Raw genomic sequence first — 12,885 nt, 5'->3', positions numbered from 1 at the left:
TCTGCAGATACCATATGGTGTAATATGGGAAGATACAAGACTGTAATTAGTAGAACGTTAGTCTGATTGGAATATTTAACTGAAATAAAATACTAATAAGAGGTCTTGTTTTGCAGCAAGAGATTGCAAGTGTACAGGAATCAACAGATGAATAAGTAGCATAGAAATCACTGCTGTTAGCAAATGAGCAAGCTTAGTATGTCTATAGAGCTTCTTGAGTATTAGAGCACCCTGCTTGTCCTTCTGTGGAACAAGGGGGTCCCTCAGGTGTCAGCACAGACCGTTCTTGGGAGTGGCTCGTGTCACGGAGGGAAACAAAACCAAAAAATACCCACCCAAAGAAACCCACAAGTTGTTCAGCCAGTCTGATCCAAGGGAAAACTTCTTTTCAGATTACAGAACTGGTGATCAGGCTAATCCTGGACACACATGAAAAATGCATCAAGCAGACACCTAAAAGCTTTTTCAGGACAAGTCTAAAAAGGACACCTCAGTACCCAGTGTCCTGCCTCCATCTGTCACCAATCACTGCTGCACTATCAATCAGAAGACAAAACCAAAGCCCCCCTGCCCTTTCTCTCACCCAAGTAAAATCTATGAAAAAGAGCAAGTGTGGCAGTGTCCCAGCCTTTGAAGGTGATCGGCTCAATACTGAAGTATGTATCTTAAATCCATGCGATCTAAACAAATAGCAACCATCAGCTTCCCTTACCACCAGCCTTCCTTGCAGCACCCTTGTAAAGAAACCAAGCAAATGGATGCCCAAAGCCTACAAACTCATCTCCATAAACTCATCAAGCCCCATCTTGTAACGCTTTAGCTTCTCTGACCTCACTTCTTGGTGGGTAATGCAGGCCCTCAACATTACTGATAGATAGAAATCTTCTAGTTACCAGTTTTGCATTATTGAATTCTATTCATTTGAACCTGTATCAGTTTACCCTTTGAGATCAGTAATTCTCCTTGTCTGGTATTTATCCTTCCTAAAATGTCCACAGACTGCAATCATATGCCTTCACAGCCGTGATTTTGCAAGGCTCAAGAAGAACAGCTCTTTAATATTCTCCTTGTAAGACAGCGTCTCTATTTCCCTAACCATCCTAGGAGTCCTTCCCTACACCTGCACCTGTTCACATGCATATTTCTTCAACATAGGTAACCAGAATTGTTCAAAATATTAAAAATGAGGTCTTACCAAATACACTACACCTGGTGATAATATTGTCTGCCTTTACTAAAGAAGTCACCTGCTAGAGCACCATTAGCAATCTCTTTAGTATCTAATTTTTCCAATGTCCTATTAGTAAGGGAGAGCAATTCACATCCCTGTTAAATGTAGGGATCCTCTGCCTGACCAACACAGACCTCTCTTCTCAGCCACTTACAACTGATGAGCCCATCAGGACTTAGAAGCAGTGTATATCTGACAGCCCAAAGTTTGTGCAGGTTCCCCAGGTACACAAGTTTCATCAGCAACAGCACATCTTTACCTGATGTCACTCACTGTTAGCAGAAGAGGATGGCTGCATAATGAAACTTATCTGGGCTCTCAGTGGACCTCAAAATGGTGCAAACGGCAAGAGAGGTATGATGAAACACTGTGTGGCAAAGCCCTAGGGCTGGATGGCAGCATCTGTTTCCACTTATGGTGGGGTCTGTCTAGGTAAGGGTGATGTGCACAGTGCTATCCATCCCTTATAGGTGCTCCATCAGGGTGAGCTTTCTGGTGTTAGTCAGCTTGCTCACAGTTAGGAGGTGCCCCTTTGGCCAGCTTAGCTTCTTCTGCTCCTCGTGTTGCCTCCATGGAGGCTGCTGAGATTTCTCAGGTATTCAGCAGAGCTACCAAGTCATGACTTTTAATCCTGTCATTTCCCAGACTGCATGGCCAGAAGCAGCTATTAACTGTCAAGTCTTAGCGGTGTCACAGATTTGTGTTTGGAACAGAGCTTTTATTAATTTCAGTCTTCATATAATTCACAATTTTTTATTAGTGTCATTTTGATGTTCCTTTTGCAGCACAAATTATCATTGATCTCTTGAGACTTTATTGAAGTATTTGACAGGCTCATTTCACATCAAAGTCATAAAGCAATGGGGCTCGGATGTGAGACCATCAGCCTTGGTATCTGGTTTCTTGCTATTCCAAGAAATTGTTTGGGAGCCAAACTTTTTAGTAACGCAACCACTGTCTAGAGCTGACGTATTTATCCCATGCCATGGTTTTAATTCCTCCTTTGGTTTGGAAGAATATATAAATCTTTATATAAGCATGAACTGAGCCTTAAGAGGAAGTCCTGATGTTTGCATTTCTTTTCTGATGAGCATACAGTGAAGAGCAGGCTTGTTTTCCTGTACGATCTACAAAAAAAGTCTTGATGGTACTTTCTGCTCTTAAACCTGGGAGGTCCAACTTAGACCAGGCTTCTTAGGGCCCTGTACAGTTGAATTTTGGACACCTCCAAGGGTGAAGTTTCCACAGCCTCTCTGAGCAGCTTTTTCCTTGCACCTTGCTGCAGCTTGTGACTATTGCCACTTGCCTTTTGCCCAGCATCACTGACAATAGGTCTATGCCTCCCAGAAAACACAAAAGCCTCCTGAACATGCTGTCACCACTACCAGGCAAAGCAGTGCTTCCTGCGCTGACCTGGGAGCAGTGATTAAGCAGGGGACATCCAGCTCTGCAAGGTCAGAGAGGCCTTGACCTGCCGTGAGTAGAAGCTGCATAGGAAAAACAGAGTGCCAGATGTTGAAGAGGAAGGGGTCCAGCAGTGGGGTTGTAATGTGGTAGGTGAGCCACATTACAGAAAAAGCCAGTCCTTTTTTTTTTTTTTAACTTCCCCATGTGGTTTCATCATTGTTTCTTCTTTTCCCTTCCAAATCAGGTCAATGCCACTTATATGAATCCGTGCACGCCCCTCTAAAGCAATGACGTGCGGAGGCCATTGAAAAGAGCCACTGAAGTGTATGAGCGAGCATGAGGTGCAGCGCCAGGGGGACCGGAGCACAAAAGGTCCATCAGAAAGGTCTCAGCAGCTCACTGAGGGGGAACAGATAGACGAGGCAGTGTTTATCTTGCATGGTTCTATTTCCAGATAAAATAGAGAAAGCTGGATGTACACCTGCTTGCAAGCACACTAGCAGAGTGGTAGAGTTTAAAACATATTAGATATACACATAAAAGAGGAAAGCCTCAACAAAAGTACAAACGTAATTAATACAGTTTTTGCTATGACTGTTTTAAGTTCTCACATCATTGCTTTCTGCACATTTGTCCTCTTCCTGCATGTTTGTCTGCTTTACCCGCTCACAGCCAGCACCTTACCTTCGTAATTCAAGTTCTTGCTCTCATTTCATTGCACATTCAAGCCAAGGTATGCAGAAGTGAATGAGCCACAGCAGCAGCCCTGAGCAGCCGCCAGTCCCCCAGGACATGTGTCTGCATCGCTGTGCCACCAGTGCTGTTGTTTGTGTCCCACCTGGGACTGGCCTTGGGGACCTTTGGGGATGAGATGGGATGGGAGTTGGACCTTAAACCCACCACTGAAGTCTGTGGCTGCTCCTGTAATTGCAGCCAGGGGAACAGGATCATCCGCAATTTTTATTTCCACTGGGGTGCAGGGACATAGATGATACAGAAAAGAAAGGGGGAATATTTGTTATTGTTCACTCTATTTTTCTTGTGCTTTTCCATCTGGAATACCAGCTCGGTACTTTTTCTTTGCCAGAATCTCAAGCTCTGCAACCGGTAGCTGCACCGGGAAGCAACACTGACCCAGGCTGGCTCTCTGCCTCTTGGAGTGCAATGTGGGCAGTGGTGCAGGCGGCAGGCAGTGGCATGGGAAGCAGCGGGGGCAGTGGTGCAGGCAGGTAGGCAGTGGTGGGGACTGTGGTGGAGGCAGTCATGCAGGCAGGCAAGCAGTGGTGCAGGCAGGCAGCAGAGCAGGCGGTATTGTAGGTGGGCAGTGGTATAAGCAGCCGTGTGGGCAGCAGAGCAGGCAGGCAGCAGTGCAGGCAGTGTTGCGGGCAGGCAGGAAACAGTGCAGGTAGTCTGTGGGTGAGCAGGCAGCAGTGCAGGCAAGCGAGCAGGTAAGTGGGTAGTGCAGGCAGAAGTGTGGGCAGTGGTGCAGGCAGCAGTGCGGCCAGCAGTGCCAGGCAGGTGGGCAAGAGTGCAGGGTGGCAGCAGCAGGGGAAGCGGCGGGGGCAGCAGTGCAGGCAGGCAGCAGTGCAGGCAGGCAGCAGCAGTGCAGGCAGCAGCAGTGCAGGCAGGCTCCCACCTGCTGGAGACAAGCAGCTCCACAGCTACTTTTCCCGGCTGCCTGGCAAGAGGGTTCCCAGCAGATGAGGACCTGGCAGGGATGGCCACGCTGTGCAGCCCCAGCATCATCGCCCAGGGGCCAGGGTGGGTCGGGGAGGAGGAGAAGGGGGTTTGGGGGGCAACTCGGGGCTGGTTGTGTGTTGGTCACACTGAGCAAGCCGTGGCAGGAGTGGAAAGGGGGAGTAAAAGCAATACAAAAAAAATTCTTCCTAAGGGGAGGAATAATTTTTTCATGCAAAAAACCCCACGACCAGGAGACGACTCTTTAGTATACATGTGGCTTTTGAGGGTCTTGCTCGTGTACTTTGGTGTATCAGGGGAGTTTACACCAGCATGAAAAAGAGACAATAAGCAGATGTGTATTTGTATCTGGAAGGAAACGAGACCTTCCTGGTACCCTCTGGGGAAGGGAGAGGGTTGGGGAGGTCCCTCACAGCCTATAAAACTGCCCAGCGTGGGGGAAGTGTGAAAAAATCCAGGTTGCTACAGTCCATAGCCGCCCTAATGCGTGGATAACTGGGGACTTCGGGGGGGGGGGGGGCTGGCTGGGCTGCTCCCGCAGGTGGTAAAACTCACCGAAAGATGAACAAAACCAAAATAAAATATACCTATCCTTTCTTCCTCCTCCCTCTTCAAAAGACACCACTCTCTGATTATGGAAAGCTGCCTAGCATTAGTGGTTTTGTTTATGGCTTTTGTTTGAATGGCAGTTTCACTGAACTCTCAGGTACTTGAAAACAGTCTCTGATTTCTTAGGCCAAATCCTTTCCCCTCCCTCTCTGGCAAGAGTGAATTTGTTATCAGAGGCTTGATACTAATAGCATTTGAATGGTTTATCTTTAAAGGAAAATAATGTAATTATTTCAGCGAGAAATCCAGAGCAGAGCTAATATAAGGGGAGACAGTGGTTGGAGCGGCTCTGGGCAAGGGCCCAAAAAGCAGACTGTGGGCAAGCAGTTGCAAGTTTATGGCTTTGCAGCACAGCGTGCTGATGTCAGCCCAGAAATAGTCCAGGAAAAGCAGAAATCTCTGGAAATTCAGCCCACGGTATGTAGGAACACGATGGCAGAGCTCTGTGCTGAATATATAAAGTATAACATGTCTGGGAAAACAACATGCCCTTGCTAAAAGAAAGAATATTCTAAGATCAGACTTAAGTAAGTTTTGATTTTATCAGGAAGAGAAAGTTGGTTTTCCATGATCAACAATGGAAATACAACATGATTACACTTGTCCATAGATTATAGACCTGCAATCAGTGTAGAAAATGGAACTGCACGTTTTTTCCAAACATGGGCACTTTCAAAGTATGACCAAGAGACTTGGGGTGTCTCATTGGGTTACTGAGCATACTCACCACTGCAAGTGAGTACTCTTTTATGCTGGTGATACTTTGCTTTTTCTGCGTATGGTGTCAGAGGAAGGAGACATGTTTCTTTTTGGTCATTGCACTGAAGACTTCCCTGTGTAAGAGGAGCCTATGGGACAGACCTGCTTTCCCCTGCCTACAGTGGGCCTCAGGTAGGATCACTATATTTCTGGCAGAGAAAAAAAGGAGTGGTAGAGAAATATCTGGGAGCCCTGTGCAGAGCATGGAGATGTGGAAGAACTGCCCCATGTGCCTGCGAGGCCCCAACACACACACATTATCATCAGAGGTCAATGCATGGTGTCCTATGCTACCACCCAGAGCTGAGGTCTGAGAAGACTGCATTTAAAAAAACAAAACAGAGAAAAAAAAAAAACAAACCCAAAATCATCTTCCCCTCTCCATTAAAACATTTCTGCAAGCTTTTCAAACTTTTTGCATTTGTTCACTTCCTTCATTTCCCTATCTTCTTTAAATAGTAAGACTGAGCAAGGAAATGAAAGAAACCCAGAAAAACTACAAAGCAAACATTTCTAAAGCAGCACGTTTTGAGACAGAAAATGTTGGTGAACTTTTTTTTAAGACTTGATTCTTTTAAAACCCCAAAGCCCCAGAACATACTGGGATTTCTGCAAAATGTTGTCTGTTCTTTTTTGTCTTTCTCTAGTGCTGGAGCAAATAAAAAAATAGATGTTATTAATTTGTACATGCTTTTTGCACATCATAGCTTCTGCAGCAACTTAGAAGAGCTCATGTCTCCATTTGGCATTAAAGGCATTGTGCAGTGTGCCAGAGCCAAAAAAGCCAATAACAATCTCCAGGCTGGCATCCCTTTAACAGTAACTTCTTTCATACCCCAAAGTATTAGAAAATATTCAGCATTTTTGAGACATGATTAAGATGATCTAATGGGGCTGTTCCATCTCGGATGTCAATAATCAGAGATTTTCATCTCATTGCTCACTTTATATTGGTGTCACAAAATTTTCTGTTGGTTATAAATGTGGCCTATAATTTCCATTACAGCATATGCAGACTTGCCCATGAGTAAAAAGAGGTTGGATTTTGCTTTGTACTGAGAAGCATAAAGCTGTTCATGGACTTTACTGGTAAAAAACAGTGTGTGAAAAAGGCTCGGAGAGGGGTTGGTGACCGTTTTCTCTGCTCACATCAGTACCCAGCCCCCATTGCTTGCATGGCAGCCTGCTGGGAAGCCTTGTTTGCACACCCAGGTACCATCGGCTGACAGCCCTTTGGTGGTCAGGGACTTCTGGAGATGTCTTCCCTGAGCAGCATTAGCCTGAGCAGCCCCATGGTGTTTCTTCTCATCTCTCTCATGTGCCACAGTGGCTAGTTTAAGCCACGGAGGGTTTGGGGGTGCTGCTGGCCAGGCTGTTGCATTGGCAGCATGATCCCGCAGCGGTGGAGCCCCTGCCCTCCCATCCCCGGGATGCAGGGAGAGGGGAAGCCCGTAGGGGCAACATCATGCCCCCAGACACAAGCACAGGGCTCTTCCAGGTCCCCTTAACACAAGTGTAGGTAAATGGCAAAAACTCTAAGGAATCACTTAAATAAATAGAAATTTGCAGACTTCAACCTCACTCACGCAGCCTATGTACCTCGCTCCAGCTGCAGCGATTAGTTGCTAAGTTAATCACCTGCTGCGTCTCTTTTGAAGTCTCTGCATATGACAGTATCTCCGCCACCAGCCTTTTTCCCAGTTTGAAGTCCTTTGCCTGCACAGAGCTTACTTTGTTCTCACATTTCTTACAGATTTAATCTGCTTTCCACAGCTTGGCATCACTGTGCAAAAGCAAGGTGAAACAGAAAGGAGATGAAAGAAAACCCCGACATCTGAGAGATCCCATTTTAGCTGCTGAGGACCCACACCGCTCAGGAGATGCTTCTCATTTGTCTTCTCCTATTCGCATGTCACAGCTTGTGGGGCTTCTCCTACTTTATGTACGTTTATTTTGTGTAAGTCAATATACTGTAAAATATAAAAAGCACAGGTAAAATGGAATAATTGTTGCTTTAAGCCATAACTGTAAAATTCCTTCCAAATCTTTCCTGTGAGATCATCTGTAAATCAGTAGGAAGATTCCTATCAGATCAGGAGTAAGATTAAATACAGTAAAAAAACTGTCCTCACGAGTACAAATCACTTTCCTGTATGTGAATCAGTTTTATTATATCCATATCCTTATATCACAGGATAACCATAGCTATTTTTCTTTTTCAGTGGTAGAGTAATTATTGACACTATTTATTGATGTTCCAGTGGATTTGGCTTTCTGGTGAGTTTTGCTTTTGATCTCATGGCTTTGGGAGAATATCTCAGACCCTCTGCCGGGGTGGGTGCAGGTGCTGCTGTAAGTACCCCCTGTAAAAGTGACACTGGCACAGCCTGGAGACACGGTGTCACCTGCAGAGGAGCCCAAGAACCAGCTCCTAAAGCCTCATCTCAAGGACTGTCTTAAAGGAAGGAGAGGAACATGAGTCAGTGTGAAATGCATTGCTCTCTTGCAAGTGGAAGTAAAGGTCCCAGGAGTCTCCTGATGGCTGCAAGGGTGAAAACCTGTGTGCGTGCATCCACTACGACACCGGCTGCCGGGATCCGGGCGGCTGCGTGGTCCCCTGCCAAAACCCCTGCTGCTTAAGCTGGGTTTGACCTCCTGCTTTTCACAGCCGGTTTCCTTGTGGCTGCTAGAAGGTGAGGGCTGGATACCTTGGCCCCCCCGTGCAAGCACAGCCCAATACAGCTGCACCCCTGCTCCTCGCATCTTCCAGGGGCGACACGGTGCAACCCAGCGTACTCTGACACCCACTGGCCAGCCGCAAACACCCGTGGCCACGGCCAGGGAGATGGCATCATCCTGACAGATGCAAGAGCCATGGCACAGCTGGGGCTGCATGAGGCCATCTCCTGCATCCCCAGGGCACAGGGTCTGCGCGGTGCCCCCCTCACACTGGCTCCTCTGCCTCATCTGCATCACCAGGGTATGGTGCAACATATTGTACTCTTTAGGAAACAAGCTCAGTGCTCCTGGAATTAGGATCCGAGTGACGCTGGCTGAATCATAACCTTTAAAAAATAGCAGATTTTTTTTTTTTTTGGTCTATTTTTCCTGCAGTGGAACAAAGCCGGATTTAAAGGTCTGCTGTGGGTGGATGATTGCAACCCTTGATCCCCGGCCAGAAGCATTACATTACATAAAGAGTTTTTTTCTTCATTAGGAATTAATCTGTGCTAACCAACTGTCAACTGCTGGTAACGACGGTTTATTAACGTGCTGCCCTCCCCGGACTAGGGGCATTTAACTGACTTATTACATTAGACGTAATATGAAAATGCACTTATGCATATCCCAGGCACGCACGGGGCCCAGCTTTCCACGTGTGCTGGTGCAGGGGAGCGAGGGCAGCCGGGTAGGGGCTCAGCCTTCCTCCTACCTTTCCACTGCCCAGCTGCAGAATGTGGCCCCAGCTCATCAGAGCCTCCCCGATGGAGAGTCGAGCTGATAAAAGAGACCCATCCTGTGAAAGTCCTGCTTTGGATTAGACTGGGGGCATTATTTGCCACCATGGCAGGAACCAAAGTTTGCAGCGATGAAGAAGGCATGGAAAAGCACTTCTATGCATTTATGGAATGTGTGTGTTTATTGATGATTAAGTTGGGAGAGGGATTTATTCTGCCTAGTAGAATTTTTGTAAATGTTCAGAACTAGTCACTTCTGGGCTGCCAGCTAATCTTAGCAGGTGTTATGGAAAAGATGAGGCTGTTGTTCATGGATGAGTTATCACCTCTATGCAGTATAATGAGACATTTAATGAAATAGCTGAAAAACATATATAAAAAAAAAAAAAATCAAATTCCATCCTCAAACCATGCTGCTGCTTCCGCAGAAGGAAATATTGGGGACGAGCAGGGCTCATATGGCTTGATTGCAGCAAGGCTGCTGTGACGACTTTCTGTAGACAAACTGGGGGGGCTTCGAGGAAACCTGATTGATAGATATTTGCACAAACTTAGGTACGTAAACTTTCCTTCATACCCACTGTAGGTAGCACAGGGTGTAACAGGCCCAAGTTACAGCAAGAGAGCTCCAGCCTGGCTGCTAATAAACACTTTCTAATTTTAAGGCTGGTTAACCACTGGTATAAGCTGCCTGGAGAGGCTGTGGGATTGCAGGTTTTTAAGAGCAGGCTGCACGAGCATCTGTCAGAAATGACTTAAGCGCGGCTGAAGCTGCCTTTGGGTGCGGGAGCCGGCTGGCTGGCCTCCCTGCGGCCCCACCGAGCCCGTTTCTCCTGGCTGCTGCGGCAGGGCTCGGCATGGCGGCCTCGTCCTGGTGGTGGGGACGTGCCCCAGGTCTGCCGGTCCTTGGCCAGCAAGGTGTTGCTGCGGGAGCCGGGCTGGGCCTCACCGTGCCACGCCAGAGCCCCGGCACCCACCAAACCTTTGTGCCGTGCGTGTGCGCTCTGCCCAAGCACCCAGGGACTGAGCTCAGCAGCTTCACCCTCTCCAGCCGTCCCATCCCTTGAGAAACACTTTTCAGCCTCTTTCCCTCTTCTCCGGCTGCCCTCGGCTTTTTTCTGGGTGATTCCTGATCTCCTTTCACAGCCTCACAGGGATAAGAAATGAGGTTTAGACACCAGAAGATGGCCGGAGAGGTGGCTGCTCGGCTGCAAGTGCGTGTGAGGTCTTTGAGTCCGTTACCTGCTCGAATGACAGTGGAAGGCGGGGAGGCTGGGCTGAGACATGGGCAAGGTGCTCAAGGTGTTGAGGCACGTCCAGGTTCAGGCAGGCAGCTGGGAAACGGCACCGGGGCAGTTTAACACCACAGGGCTGAGCAGGGTGGACCAGCCTGAAGGCTCATGAGAGATGAGTGTCAGGGCATTCAGCTCCATGCAAGATGAACTGGGGACCAGGAGCATGCCTCAGAGCGACCATGAGGCTCCAGGGCAGCCTCCATACTGGGAACAGACACGCCTGGAAGCAACTGTGAGCGTTTTAGGGCTTAGGTGGCAGCCCAGCAGCATGGGATGGAGAAGCTGAGGAATGAAACGCTGGATCTAAAGCGCTTCACGGGTGGCTGCTCCAGTCCTGGGTGCACTGGTGGTTCCTCCTGTGGGCTGACTCCTGGACCTGCACCCATCAGGTCCAGACCTCTCACGGCTGCGTGCCGTGCATCTGCACCGGGTTGCTTGATACCTGAAGTGAGGGTAAGCCTCGGACTTCTTTCTGAGGCTGCTTCCTCCTCTGTGAAATCAAACAGAATATTTTTTTTTTTTTTGGTACCAGGCTGCTTTACCTCCTCCCAATTAAACTGCTTCAACTAATTGGTTTATTGGATTCACACAGTAAGGAAACGGCCTTATGGACAGGGTTTGTACTTGTAAAGCAGCTTTGATGGTTTCTTCCCGTGGCAGAGCACCAGCACAAAGGTGGTTTGCACTGGAGCTGTTGTTAGTCACATATTTTCGTGGCTTTCGTCACCAGCTGAGACGTGGGAAGAATATTGACATGCTGTAATGTTTACATCAGCTGCCAGAGGACTCAGGAAGAGAAAGCACAAACATTACAGCCATGATTAAAGAAAAGCTGGAGAAGTGAGGAGCAGCTAATGGCTTGGCAAAATACTGCCTTCAGCACAGTCACAAAAATACTTACTTTCATTTGGCGGGGGGGACTTTTTTTCCTCTTCTTGCCTCTTTCCCTTTCCCTACTTTTTTCTCTTTTTTAAGGAAGCTATGTCCTGCTAAGCACTGCAGGAGATGGGGAGAGACCTTCTGTGGGAGGCTGAGCTTGGGGAAGGCAAGCTGATGGGCAGCATAGATCCTGGTAGCATCACTGGCAGGCACCAGGCATTCCTCTGTGTGTGAGTGAGGTAAAGAATGAGCTCCTACCTACAGAGCTCCTACCCTGGCCTTACTCGGTGTGAGTGGCGGTGGCTCAGCAAGCACCATTTCTATTTAGCAGCTCAGTTCAAAATTGGGTTTCACAGTTTTCATGTCCTCTGTCATTTAGGGCAGACCATTTGACCCCAAGTGATCAGCAGGGCCTCCCATTTTGAGCCTTTCCTTTGCTTTCTGTGCTGTTCAGCAGCCCCTTTCCAAAGGAATCGGCAATCCTTTGAAGCAAGGGCTCCTCCTTCTCCTCTCCTGGGCCATCACCAGGAGGAAAGGGAGGTCTGGGGTGGCAGGAATCTGACAGCAAAATCCTGCGAACGGCCACCACATCTGCTGACCAGGGCACTGACCTCCCTGATGGACAAAACACACATGGAGAGCCCCCCCCACGCCAGCCCCCAAGGAAGAGAAACTTCTCCTTCAGAGCACTGTCCCAGGGCCAGATCAGAGCCATGTGGGGCAGGTGGACACCTTCCCCGGGGTGGCAGTTTGCACCTGTGTCACCGTCATGGCTGGGGATGACCACTCGAGACAGTTACTGTCTCCAGATCTGGCCCAAGCAGGAGCTTCCCTTCCTCCCCATACAGTCCCGCTCAGCACTGCACCCGAGCACCTCAGCATTAGATGCTGAGGCTGATATCTGGTGCAGATGATACGGTCTTTCTCTTGTCTCCCTGCCTAATGGCTGAATAACTCTGCCTTTCCTGTTTCGTAGAATGGCAGCTCTCTTGAAACTCTAGATTAAAAAAGTATTTCCACTTGGAGGGTGCTGCAATTACAGTCTGTGCACGACACTGAAGGTTTCCTCCCAGCCGTACCTATAAAAATGTGGTCATTATGCACCTTAATAAGAAAGGTTTAAAATTTCATGGTTGAAATGAATTTGGACCCTAATAAAAATCCAGATAAAATGGAAAGAGCCAGGAGGCTAGAGAGTTTTACAGCTCTAATGTTCTGTCCCATTTCCCAAAATATATTTGTTCAAGTAATTCAAACTGTCGTTACAATTAACTTGTCCTTTCATTTCCCTCTCCGAATTCCCTCTAAGCTAAACACACAATTTTCTTCTATAAATCTGCGTGACAAGTAGAGCAGTAAATTTTTTTTTCATGTCATTTATATGCATTTTGCATGGATTGAGTTGCCAGGCACTTTTCCTAAGCTAATTTCTATGGTTGCAATTGCGTATATCCACACTCAGAGCCCCCTAAAAGACTCGTGGGAGAAGTCCAGTTTGGACAACTGGCCAAGACAAGTCTTGTGTGTTGTCTCAAAGATACGAAATCTT

The sequence above is a fragment of the Harpia harpyja genome, chromosome 3 (genome assembly GCF_026419915.1).
Source record: "Harpia harpyja isolate bHarHar1 chromosome 3, bHarHar1 primary haplotype, whole genome shotgun sequence".
Classification (NCBI taxonomy): Eukaryota; Metazoa; Chordata; class Aves; order Accipitriformes; family Accipitridae; genus Harpia; species Harpia harpyja.
The sequence above is the reverse complement of the archived record's forward strand: the minus strand, read 5'-3'. Positions refer to the sequence as shown.